Source organism: Poromitra crassiceps (assembly GCF_964638095.1).
Source record: "Poromitra crassiceps genome assembly, chromosome: 25".
Lineage (NCBI taxonomy): Eukaryota > Metazoa > Chordata > Actinopteri > Beryciformes > Melamphaidae > Poromitra > Poromitra crassiceps.
The window spans coordinates 14,393,308-14,406,636 of NC_139649.1; the positions used below are offsets into that span (position 1 = coordinate 14,393,308).

Sequence of the window (13,329 nt, forward strand, 5' to 3'; positions counted from 1 at the left end):
TTACATGGCGTTGCATTCTTAGACATTGCCGTTTGCTTTTATTTGGTATGTTACATACAATTGGCTAAATTATTAGTTAATTCAGAGTTAGATGATATTGGAGCAGCGCAGCCATTTTTTATTTTATTTTATTATTATTATTAGCCGGAAGTCGTAGGACGGCCACAGAACCGGGTCAAATGGGCGTGGCTACATAAGGTGAATACTATAATATATACTATGCTATACTATACTATACTATATTAGAACACGGCTCTCTTGAATACTCGATTCTGATTGGTCAATCAACAATATTCACCGGTCATTATTTCTCGACAACCGACCGCTGCTCTGCCACACCTGGATTAATCAGTTGATAAGAGCCTTTTGTCAGCAAGCCACTACTAATTAGGCCAACCAGTTGCAGCTGTGGTGTCTTGTGTGCCAATTACGAATGAAACTCGCCATTGACGAGATATCTCGGCTTACAAAATCCAACGGTTGACTGCCAATGACGAGATATCTCGTCTTAAAAAAAAAAAAAAAAATTTGACGGTGGGACGTGGATCAACGCCCCCCACGTCTCCTATAAAAATATTGGAGCCACCGAACGTGTACAACCCATTCCACCGACCCACTAAGTGGCGACAGTGCTCTCCATTCTAGAAAAAGCCGAGCCAAAACTGCAGGGGAACGCGCGATGAAACCATTCTCATACAGTAAAATGGATTGGCGAAAACGCTTTCGCTTTCGCGCTGATTGCTGGCGGTGGGGGATTGCAAATTTGCATAATAGATTATGGGTGCAACACACTTTGAAACACGCAGCATAAATAAGACCAGAATCGCAAAAGAAACCCCGTTTCTTGGGGTTTCTCAACCGAAACCCCAAGAAACGAGCGAGCCCATCCAGACTTGCCCAGCGGCCGCCAGCAGACAGGAGCAGCAGCAGCAGCAACTCGCTTGTGACACGCCCGCTGCAGCCAAGAAGAACACACACGGAGGGAGGTGTTTGAAGTAGAGGGGTGTTTCCTGCTGTTATGGAGGAAATTACTGTTCAAAACTATTGTTTAGATGTCTGACGTCTTACTGATGCCAAAAATGAATGGTTAAAGTGACTGTTCTATCGAATTTCACAAAAAGCTATTTATCTCAGCTTAAATTTTCAGACGCTGAAACCATGCTGTATTCAAGTGCTAATGCCTACATAACTACTAACTCTACAAACTAACTCTTTTAGACAGAGAAAGCACACATTCTATTAGTTCTTTTGAGATATTTTGTGTTCACAAAATCCAGAATCCTCAAAAAAACCCTCTGGCAGAAGCTACCTACAGTAAAAAAAAAATGGCTGGCAGTGAATGTGTTAAAAAATATATTTGAATAATTATTTTTGTCAGATTATTGAATGATTTAGTTGTAGGCCGTGTTCTAAGCGGGATAATGTATATTGAGGTGGTGATTACTGGGAAATAATGACCTTCAGGTGAACGATTAAGCCCTCCGCTACGCGTCGGGCTCAATCCACCTGTCGGTCATTATTTCCCCCGTAATCACCGCCTACATTATCCCTTACATATATACTATATACTATATACTATATACTATGCTATACTATATACTATATACTATACTATGCTATACTATACTATACTATACTATACTATACTATACTATATACTCTACTATACTCTACTCTACTCTACTATACTATACTATGAACTAGACAGCTTGCATTTGAGTCACACTAGGACAGACAGGTGGATGTTGACATTAAAATCTTGAATAAGGCAGCTTCCCTCGTTCTACAAGCCAGCTCTCTCTCCCTTTGCTGCCTTCACATCATCCCTCTCTCTCCTCCCTCTGCCCTCTGTAACTAAGTGTCTCTCGTCCAGCGAACCAGCCGTCTCTCCCCTCCTTTCTCTCACGCCTGCCTCCCACTCCCAGCTCCCAGAGGAGGGGCCCCGGGTCCACAGCAGCCTGCCAGACGTCCAGAGAAATCTGTTCCTCTACACTGGATGCTGCTCATTAGTGTCAGCCAGCCTAATTAATGTCAAATCTCCTGGATGAGGTTCAGGCCAGAGGAAACCATGCACCACCAACCTGTTACTGTTGCTGCTTCTGCACCAATACAGACAAACACTTCCACCCGCCTGAAGGAAACTGCAGACGGCAGATCTTACTAATATATAGGGTGGCGGGGGAGATCCAAAGAAAGCAGCTCCTTTTTTTGCCGGGTCAGTGAAGTCTGCCCAGTAGCCTGTGGTCCACAGAGTGAAGCACACCTGCGTCAGTGAAGTCTGCCCAGTAGCCTGTGGTCCACAGAGTGAAGCACACCTGCGTCAGTGAAGTCTGCCCAGTAGCCTGTGGTCCACAGAGTGAAGCACACCTGCGTCAGTGAAGTCTGCCCAGTAGCCTGTGGTCCACAGAGTGAAGCACACCTGCGTCAGTGAAGTCTGCCCAGTAGCCTGTGGTCCACAGAGTGAAGCACACCTGCGTCAGTGAAGTCTGCCCAGTAGCCTGTGGTCCACAGAGTGAAGTACACCTGCGTCAGTGAAGTCTGCCCAGTAGCCTGTGGTCCACAGAGTGAAGCACACCTGCGTCAGTGAAGTCTGCCCAGTAGCCTGTGGTCCACAGAGTGAAGCACACCTGCGTCAGTGAAGTCTGCCCAGTAGCCTGTGGTCCACAGAGTGAAGCACACCGGGTTCAGTGAAGTCTGCCCAGTAGCCTGTGGTCCACAGAGTGAAGCACACCTGCGTCAGTGAAGTCTGCCCAGTAGCCTGTGGTCCACAGAGTGAAGTACACCTGCGTCAGTGAAGTCTGCCCAGTAGCCTGTGGTCCACAGAGTGAAGCACACCTGCGTCAGTGAAGTCTGCCCAGTAGCCTGTGGTCCACAGAGTGAAGCACACCTGCGTCAGTGAAGTCTGCCCAGTAGCCTGTGGTCCACAGAGTGAAGCACACCTGCGTCAGTGAAGTCTGCCCAGTAGCCTGTGGTCCACAGAGTGAAGCACACCTGCGTCAGTGAAGTCTGCCCAGTAGCCTGTGGTCCACAGAGTGAAGCACACCGGGTTCAGTGAAGTCTGCCCAGTAGCCTGTGGTCCACAGAGTGAAGCACACCTGCGTCAGTGAAGTCTGCCCAGTAGCCTGTGGTCCACAGAGTGAAGCAAACCTGCGTCAGTGAAGTCTGCCCAGTAGCCTGTGGTCCACAGAGTGAAGCAAACCTGCGTCAGTGAAGTCTGCCCAGTAGCCTGTGGTCCACAGAGTGAAGCACACCGGGTTCAGTGAAGTCTGCCCAGTAGCCTGTGGTCCACACATAGGGCTTTCAGACCGAAAAAATAATTGGTTCGGAACCTGAAAAGTTGGTTCTCAGCGGAACCAAAAGATAGTTGTTTTTTCCTTTGGAACCGTGATGTCATCAGTGGGCGTGTCTCATTCTAGGCGGTGAAAACAAGCAGGAAGGAGAAGAAGGCAGCGACAACATGGAGAAAAATAATTTGCAGTGGTCTGCTGAGGAAACCAAATGTTTAGTGGCGATTTGGGCATCTACCGAATTTCGAGAAAAGCTAGAAAGCAATACAAGAAAGAGCAAGTCGTATGCCGAACTTGTGGAAGAGATGGCCAAGGCTGGGTTCACTCGAATGCCAGACCAAATAATTAATCAACTTTAAAAACTGAAGAAGGACTACCAAATAATGTCCTCCCCACTTTGGTTCCGCTTAAACTGGTGTGAACGGCGGCTGGTTCGCCAGAAAGCACCAAGGTTCTGAGACTCCAGAACGGAACCAGAACCAGAACCGTGTCTGTCTGAAAGTGGTATTGAAGCACATTCCTTTCCCACCGCTCACAAACTGTCGGCGATGCAGTTGCTCTCCGCTCTGCTCGGCCTCCTCGCACTGCATGCTCTTCTGCATCACCGTCACTACTGTGATGGCACTGGCCAGGCGTGGCGGGAAGGAACAGGTCAAGATCTTTCCATACCAGCTCAGGACAGGAGTTCAATGCAGCAGTCCGTGTCGATTTGATGAAAGTACTGCTCTAGGAGAAGTCGCCCTCTTTGCCGTGGAACTCGTTGACAAACTGGGCCAGTATGAAGTCGTGTCTCTCTGTGCTGCTCGGGGTGGTCAGGACGTCGGGCACCACCGCCCTGTGGACCGGAGCTTTCTTCTGGTCCACCGTGCCCTTCAGGTGGCAGGCGAAGCCCACGTTGCCCGGTAACTGGAAGCGCTGGTCCTGAGGTCCGAAGGGTCCCATGCTCTCATCGGACCACAGGCTACTGGGGCCTGAGTCTGTGGGTGAAATGGCTACATAAGGCTCATCCGAACTCGCAGTGGAGAAATTTCGGGTTAATCTGCCGGTCCTGAGAGCAGCGAGGGCTTGAAGGGGAGCGGTGTGAGAGAAGACCACCCTGCCTGGACCACACAGCACACTACTAAACATTGTCTCCGGCACTTTTCACCTGTAACCGATGACCAGTCAAAGTGCACGTGTACTTTTGCATACAGGAAGAGGGACTCACACTCATACCCACAATTGCTGATGATGTCATACCCACTAATGATGTCATAGACATTTTGACCTACTAAAATCACTAATGATGCCATACCGATGTCATCAGTGATGTCATAATTCACTGATGATGTCATACCCACTAATGATGCCATATATATATACACCATATAACATGTAAGGGATAATGTATACTGAGCCGGTGATTACTGTGGAAATAATGACCGACAGGTGAATGATTGAGCCCGACGCGCAGCGGAGGGCTTAATCATTCACCTGAAGCTGAAGGTCATTATTTCCAGTAATCACCGGCTCAGTATACATTATCCCGCTTAGAACACGGCCTACAACTAAATCATTCAATAATCTGACAAAAATAATTATTCAAATAGATTTTTTAATAGCGTTTTCAACGACAAAGCGGTTTCATTCGTAATTGGCACACAAGACACCACAGCTGCAACTGGTTGGCCTAATTAGTAGCGTCTGCGGACAAAAGGCTCTTATCAACTGATTAATCCAGGTGTGGCAGAGCAGCGGTCGGTTGTCGAGAAATAATGACCGGTGAATCTTGTTGATTGACCAATCAGAATCGAGTATTCAAGAGAGCCGTGTTCTAAAACATAATATACACCATCAGTGATGACTCTGATGTCATCAGTGATGTCATAAATCCTTCCCTACTGAGGTTATAAATTGGACGACACTTGCTCACAGCCCAGCCAATAAAGCTCAACAACATGGATTAGCTCTCCTGCCCAGTGGCACTCTGGAGTCCAAATCGTCTTTGAGCCAGAGAAACTAAGGTTGAGCGTGCAGCACACTATGATGCTCTGACTTCCCTGGTGGAGAGAAGAGAAATGAGGGTTCAAGTATCACACTATTATCACATTAACAGTCCCGTCATGTAACGCTTCAACATCCACGTCCAATAGTTTCTTTCTGTTGCGTAATAGTCCACGCTGGTGTGTCTTGGTCCCTCTGCTATACGCAGTGCATTGCTGAGGAGTAGTGTGTGTGTGTGTGTGTGTGTGTGTGTGGGAGCAGTAATTATCTGTACTGTACGTGCTGTCTGACAGCGGGAAGAGCTCGGGAGAAGTTCTACAATAACCTCAAGTCACTCGCAACTGTAATTAGAGAAGTTGTACAAAGAGAGAAAAAAGTCGGCTGCAGCCCGGCCAGCTTTATCTGTCTCACCTCATCCATCTGACTGTCTCACCTCGCCCATCTGACTGTCTCACCCTCTGTCTGACTGTCTCACCCTCTGTCTGACTGTCTCACCTCGCCCATCTGACTGTCTCACCTCGCCCATCTGACTGTCTCACCCTCTGTCTGACTGTCTCACCCTCTGTCTGACTGTCTCACCTCGCCCATCTGACTGTCTCACCCTCTGTCTGACTGTCTCACCTCGCCCATCTGACTGTCTCACCCTCTGTCTGACTGTCTCACCCTCTGTCTCACCCTCTGTCTGACTGTCTCACCCTCTGTCTGACTGTCTCACCCTCTGTCTGACTGTCTCACCCTCTGTCTGACTGTCTCACCCTCTGTCTGACTGTCTCACCCTCTGTCTGACTGTCTCACCCTCTGTCTGACTGTCTCACCCTCTGTCTGACTGTCTCACCTTCTGTCTGACTGTCTCACCCTCTGTCTGACTGTCTCACCCTCTGTCTGACTGTCTCACCTTCTGTCTGACTGTCTCACCCTCTGTCTGACTGTCTCACCCTCTGTCTGACTGTCTCACCCTCTGTCTGACTGTCTCACCCTCTGTCTGACTGTCTCACCCTCTGTCTGACTGTCTCACCCTCTGTCTGACTGTCTCACCCTCTGTCTGACTGTCTCTGTCTGACTGTCTCACCCTCTGTCTGACTGTCTCACCCTCTGTCTGACTGTCTCACCCTCTGTCTGACTGCCTCTGTCTGACTGTCTCACCCTCTGTCTGACTGTCTCACCCTCTGTCTGACTGTCTCGCCCTCTGTCTGTCTGTCTCACCCTCTGTCTGACTGTCTCACCCTCTGTCTGACTGTCTCACCCTCTGTCTGACTGCCTCTGTCTGACTGTCTCACTCTCTGTCTGACTGTCTCACTCTCTGTCTGACTGTCTCACTCTCTGTCTGACTGTCTCACCCACCTGCTCGTCTTCTGGCTCTCCGTCTGTCAGCGTTTCTGGCTGGCTTCCCCGTCATGATGCCTGCCTGGAATTTCCACCTGACGAGACTGAATGACTGAAAATCACTGCTGTCGGATTAAAACTTCTGGATTCCAATTTAAATGATTTTTCTATCGATATTCTAATGATTTTTCTCTTTTCCTCTTTTTCAGCCATCAAAGCGTACAGTATGTTGTCCCTTACATGTACTGTATGAACTGTAGTGGCAAAACTCCAGGACCCGCTTACACAACAACCCCTTCAAAACCCATCATTGTCACAAATACATGGTGACTACATTACATTACTTTACATTACATTACATTACATTACATTACTTTACATTACATTACATTACATTACTTTACATTACATTACATTACTTTACATTACATTACTTTACATTACATTACATTACTTTACATTACATTACATGGTATCTAGTGAGGGAAAGCACAGTTAAATACATGATATCTAGTGAGGGAAATTACAGTTCTCTCTCTTTGGAGATACAAAATCCCCTAGTGCAAGTGCAAGGGCAAATCTTTGCTAGTTTCTAGCACTCAAAATCTCACTTTTTCACTCTTTCTCACAAACTGTACAGCTTTAGTTTAGTTATAGAAATAATAGAAATATAAATAATAGTATTATTCAATACTATTTAGGAGTATTTAGTTGATTTGATTTAATTTACCTACAGTTTCTGGGAAACGTAAGATGTAAAGGCGGTGGAAGTAAAGTTGTATATATTGTATATTTTCGCGTATTGGTTTGTTTCTTTTCTTATTGCAATATTTTAATACTGCTGTTTCTGCACCTTACCTACAGAAGTTGTGTAACTTTTTTATTTGTGTAACTTTTTTTTATTGTTTAATTGTTTCATGTCATTGATGCTCTTGTCATTGATGCTCTTGTCATTGATGCTACTGCTGCTGTAACGCCAGAATTTCCCCTCGGGGATGAATAAAGTACTCTATCTATCTATCTCACTTTTTTCTTGTAATTACCACACTGGGTCAGTACATCAAAGGACGTGTTTCAGCGACCCAGTGGTAATGAAAAGAAAAACAAGAGATTTTGAGTTCTAGAAACTAGCAAAGATTTGGCCTTGCACTTGCACTTGCACTTGTACTTGCACTTGCACTTGCACTTGGGCATAAGATATGGCCCAATGTGTTACCTGACTATCTCTGTTTCTGTCTTTTGCATGGCGTGTTTTTCCACTTGTGCATCTTGAGTGGGGCCCGTCTGTGTGAAACTCATAGGGATGTACAGACAGTATACCATCAAACAGCTTCTTCAACATGATGGCCTCACACACTCATTGTAATGAAACCCTTAACATCAAAACGCTGTTTGAACAACGTTTCCAAAGATCAGCGGGCCTCTTTTTGATTTTTTTATTAGCCGCTCTTTGTTCTTTCTCTCAGCGTCTGTCTGATCGAGCCCCGACCCTCTGCTCTCATCCTCCTTTCATCTCTGTATCTAAAGCATTGTTCAGCCGCCCACTCAATCACAATTGAATTAGTATCAATGGGGTAGTCTGCGGCACACACACACACACACACACACACACACACGCACACGCACACACACACACACACACGCACACACACACACACACACACACACGCACACACACACACACACACACACACGTGCACCCATGCTTACAAAATGACTTGCATTTCGTTATCTGTCGAAGCGAAATAGTGCCTGAACTGGACATGATGGAATAGGTGACTGACAGTATCTACAGAGAGATGATTACCTGGCAGTGTTGGGGCTAACTCATTACAAAAGTAACATATTACATGTAATATATTACTTTTAGCAGTAACTCAGTAATATAACTTATTATTTATAGGATTTCAGTAATATTATACCAGTTACTTTATCAAGTAACTCAAGTTACAAATGTAGTTACATTTTATTAAATCAAAGCACATATTTAAAAAAAGATACGATCATTTCCTAATCAAACTGTTTTTATGCAAATAACCACTATAGATGACAATAACAAAGGAAAAGAATAACATTTAGAATTTTGGATTGTTTACACTGATTTCAAGGTGGTTGAAATAATATTTCGGGATGGTTCCGGCCGGGGCAGCGATGTCATTCTGCTGCTGCTGATGTTTTGGTAAAAGTAATGCAAAAGTAGTGTAATAAGTAACGAGTTACTCTACACAGAAAGTAATATTGTAAAGTAACTTATTACTTTCAAATAAAAGTAACTAGTAATATGTAGTATATTACATTTTGAAAGTAACTTGCCCAACACTGTTACCTGGAGTAATGTTGCTGCTACTGACTGGGAACTGATAGCGCTATACTGAACGATGAAGCTTGTGTATGGATGTTAGAGAAATACACCAATTGGGAGATTGTCCCGTTGGTCAACTTTAGAGAGACCCCAAAATCATCCTGTGTGTTCCCAGTAGATCATACCTGCAGGCCCAGTGGGGCAACTGTTTCTGGTGAACAACCTTGTATTCATCCGCTGTGCAGTGCTTTGTAGGGAAAGAAGTTCCCCTTTTCTCACTTTTGAGATCATGCTAGTGATACAAATAGTAGCATAGCATGCTATCACTCATCATAGGGTACTGTAGGGTAGGCTACGTTAAAGTGCTTTAATAGCACCACAGCCAAGTCAAGTCAAGTTTATTTGTATAGCCCTAATTCACAAGCATGTCTCAGAGGACTTCACAGAGAATATGTCTAGCTAAATCTAGCTGACACAACAGTAACAATTACAGTAGTAATAATAGCCAATAGCCAATGATCTACCAGGGAAACATGGATGGTTTGGATGGCCATGTTCTCGTCACTTAGTTGACCAAGACAATCTCCCAAAGTGTCTTTTTATTTGTAACATTCAGAAATCACTGACCAATGCTTACTCATAGCTGTGTTTCCATTACAGTTTTTCGCAAAATAATTGCGATATTTCTACAACTTCGACAATGTACAATTGCGACTTGTAGTCGTTTCCATTGAAGTTGAATTTGAGTGACGGCGCACACACCTGAACGCAATTCCCCGTTACCAGCAGCTGCCACAGTGATTATGCACGGGGATCTGCCCCATATCCCGTCCCCTGCATGCTCAAATCCAACCAATGGTCAATGCAAATCACCACATTAAGTTACAACGCATATAAACGAGCCTGATTATCAATTCAAAAGAAAATGAGTCGCAACGTTGCTGGCTGCGGTGAATGCAGTGAGCGCGACAGGCAGAGGAAAAAAGGTAGCCTAATACAACTGGTCCAATTTAGATGGAGGGGGGAAAAGGCTGATATGGTGCAATAATCAGAATGTCGTGTAGCCTATTATAATTATAACATTGCACCTGAAACGTGTGTAATGTATTACTCACAGTCACTGTATTCACTTCAGTCAGCAACACTGCACGGTGTGTGCTTTTCATCCCCTCATCTCGCCGCTCAAATGTGCGCACACAGGCAGCCTGTCACCATGGACCGATTTCTGCCATTAAACATTATCTATTTACCCCGGCTCCGCTTTTGCACAACACTCGTCTTTCTGCTAGGTAGAGTTGCTTCAAAGTTTTCCACTTGCTGCAGAGGTTTTGCCACGGCTTATCGAACCTTACTTACCGAACTTATTTTCCGCTCCTTTTCCAAAGGAGAAGATGGGTCACATGACGTGCAAAGGCGGAAAATGTGTTTCCATTACACTTTTGCAATAAACTGCTATATCGACACGTCTGAAAAACCACCTCATGGGAGCGCAAAAACTTTTTACGATATTTGGGAGGTTTTTTCGAAATTTACGTGTTTCCATTACCCAATTTCTATTGCGATATTTAGATTTTGCGCATTTCTGAGGGTAATGGAAACAGTGAGAGTTCATGGTGTGAACTCGACAGTACAGGTGGGCAAAGTGAACAAAGTAAGTTAGCAATACCAAACTATAGGACTGCAAACAACTAGGCGACACCAACCTTTCCTACTCTGATTTCTGCCTGACACGCAGCAGATACCAGGTTCAGGAGAACCACCGATAGGAAAGAAAAACCCCGCTATGCTATTTGTTCAGCTATTGAGAAATGAATAGATAGAGAGGGCCAAGGAAGGAGGTGCATTTACTCTGGTGGGCGGGAGTGAAGCACTGCTCTGTACTCTGGTAAAGTTTGCACCCGTAAAGCTCATTTTACGCTGATCTTTTGAACACCTTTAAATGTCTGTGGAGATGTTTAAATGTCTCGAAGCAGCAGCACCTACTGTGGAGACGGGGAACGCTTTGTTCTTTGCTGTTAATTATTGAAAGGGCAGCTGGCATCCGTTAGTACCTTAGCAATCTCTGTGTGTGTGTGTGTGCGCGTGTGCGTATGCGTGTGTGTGTGTGTGTGTGTGTCTGTGTGTGTCTGTGTGTGTGTGTGTGTGTGTGTGTGTGTGTGCGTGCGTGCGTGCGAGAGGTGTGTTCTCAGTGCATCAGTGTCCAGTCCACTTCCAAACCGACGTGGATTGGTTTTACCTTTCTTTGTTTTCGTTCTCTTGTAGAAATGCCTCTGTCCATACAGGATGAAGTGAACATGTGAAAATGTTTTAAATAGAAGCCTGTTGAGATTATTATACATTACATTACATTACATTACATTACATTATTATATATTATATAGACGGTTTTCACCAGAGCGCAACCCCACAGCACTTCCTTTTTCTCAGCATTCGGCAAACTGCAGAAATATTCACTCGACATCGTTACTTTTGTTTTCGCCGCTCAGCTGTATAGACGGTTTTCACGGACTGGTCAGTCCTGCACTTGAATGTTTTTTTTTCTTTTATGTCCATAGCAAACACTGCAACAGGAAGTGAGCGGGGGTTCAATTTAGAATGTTTTTGTTGTCAAGTTAAAACCGTCTATAGATTATTATATATATTTTTCATTTCACTGTGTCTCTTTGATATCGTTTTTTCTTTGCTGAATCTTGTTTACTGCCACAGCAACCAGCTGTTTCATCTCACCTTATCTTACATGATGAAAGCACCTATATGCGGTATCATTTCAGGGCTCGACATTAACTCATTCATGGCCAGTTTAGGACTGCCAATATTTAGCACAGGCCAAAGATTTTCATAATTGTTGGTCATCTTTCAAGACCCACAGTAAATTATCTATTAGCACCAGAGTGATTTGCAATACCTCAAAATGAAGATGTACGTCTCTGGGTTCACCAGGAAAAAAAAGTGAGCTTTTAGCATGTTCTGTACTCTACTTATATCCATTTATATACACCCTGTTTTCACCCAAAAGGTCTCTCTGAGATGACAAACAGGAGAAAAGGCAATTTCTGTAAAATACACATTCTCAAGCAGAACTCGCTCTCAATTCTTTTATTTTGAACTGTATTGACCTCAGACATGTAAATACTATTCGTTATGACACAAATGAAAAAAAAATATATATATATATATATATATATATACACATGAAGTGCTTTTTTTTTACATTCAACAATACAGCAGTGTGAGTGAGTGTGCAGACAGACACACAGACAGACAGACAGACAGACAGACACACCGACAGACAGACAGACAGACAGACAGACAGACACACACACACACACACACACACACACACACACACACACACACGATCCCCCTTCGTTGCGTGATTTCTAACCCCACATAGGATAAGCAATAACCACGCCCTGTGGCGCCGGGATTGGCCAGGAGCAACACTGGAGGGCACGCAGCCCAGCGATTTCATGAACCAACTGAATAGCTCTTGAGAACGGACAGCGGGCTGCTGTGACTGCCGCTTCTGGCTTGTTAGCTGTTCGTGTGTTTATTTTGTTTTGTTCTGGTCCACCCGTCCTCGTCCATGTCTCCCTGTATCCTCCCTGCTATTTGATCGTTCCCGTTTTCCCCTCGGCTATTCAACACGTCCTCACCGCCCTCTGATCGATCATTTCCTCATTCCTCCGATGATCAAACGCATCTCTGGATTACTTTCTCCCGTTTTCTCCGGCTGGCACACAGGAAAGCGACCAGCTCCTGCAGCGCGCCGAGGGGCGTTTCAATGGCGTTTCTCCTGTCTGCACATAGTGCACAAGGAAGCGTTTATCCGTTTTCTGCTTTTCCTCTTGCTCAATTTCAAAACAACAGCTGCGGTATGTGTTTGTTCACGTGTTGTCTTAGATGCTAGGGACCTGATACTATGTCACAGGCTGAGGAAGTGTTTGAACTACGCCCTGCAGTAATAAAAACAAAAACACGTCAAACACGTCATTGGCGGGGAGGGCTATTTCTGATAACACGTCAAAGACGTCTTTGGCGGTGAATGAGTTAACGGCTGCCCGGTTGCCCCGGGCAACCAAAAAAAACATGGGGCAACCATTTCTTGGTCTTTGGTTGCCCCAGGGGCAACCACGATTTAACATGCAACAAAATATGTACAGCAGCAAACAGCAAAATATACACCAAATAAATGTTTTAATACTTGTTGTGAGTGACATATATGTGACATTTTATTGCTGTTACAATCGGAACGATGTTACTAATTACCAGTCGGAACCTACGTGATGCATGCTGCACGTGCGGTATGTTTAACGAGTACTGACTCGGACAGGTGGGGCTGCTCGCACACAATCACAGCGGCTGCAAGACGCAAGAAGAACCGCGTCCGCCCGCAGCCCCGCACAGAAACAAAGGACGAGGAAATTGTCATCG

At 45.1% G+C, this 13,329-nt stretch overlaps 1 pseudogene across 1 annotated transcript; it reads right to left on the bottom strand.

Annotated features, from left to right (window-relative positions):
• Positions 1-2,216: 2,216 nt before the first annotated feature.
• LOC310798111 (methylmalonic aciduria and homocystinuria type D homolog, mitochondrial-like) lies at positions 2,217-4,415 on the bottom strand (annotated as a pseudogene). The gene is made up of 6 exons: positions 3,824-4,415; positions 2,992-3,070; positions 2,836-2,862; positions 2,628-2,654; positions 2,420-2,446; positions 2,217-2,290 (listed from the first exon to the last, which is right to left on the bottom strand). The product of its transcript is annotated as a methylmalonic aciduria and homocystinuria type D homolog, mitochondrial-like (transcript).
• Positions 4,416-13,329: the final 8,914 nt, after the last annotated feature.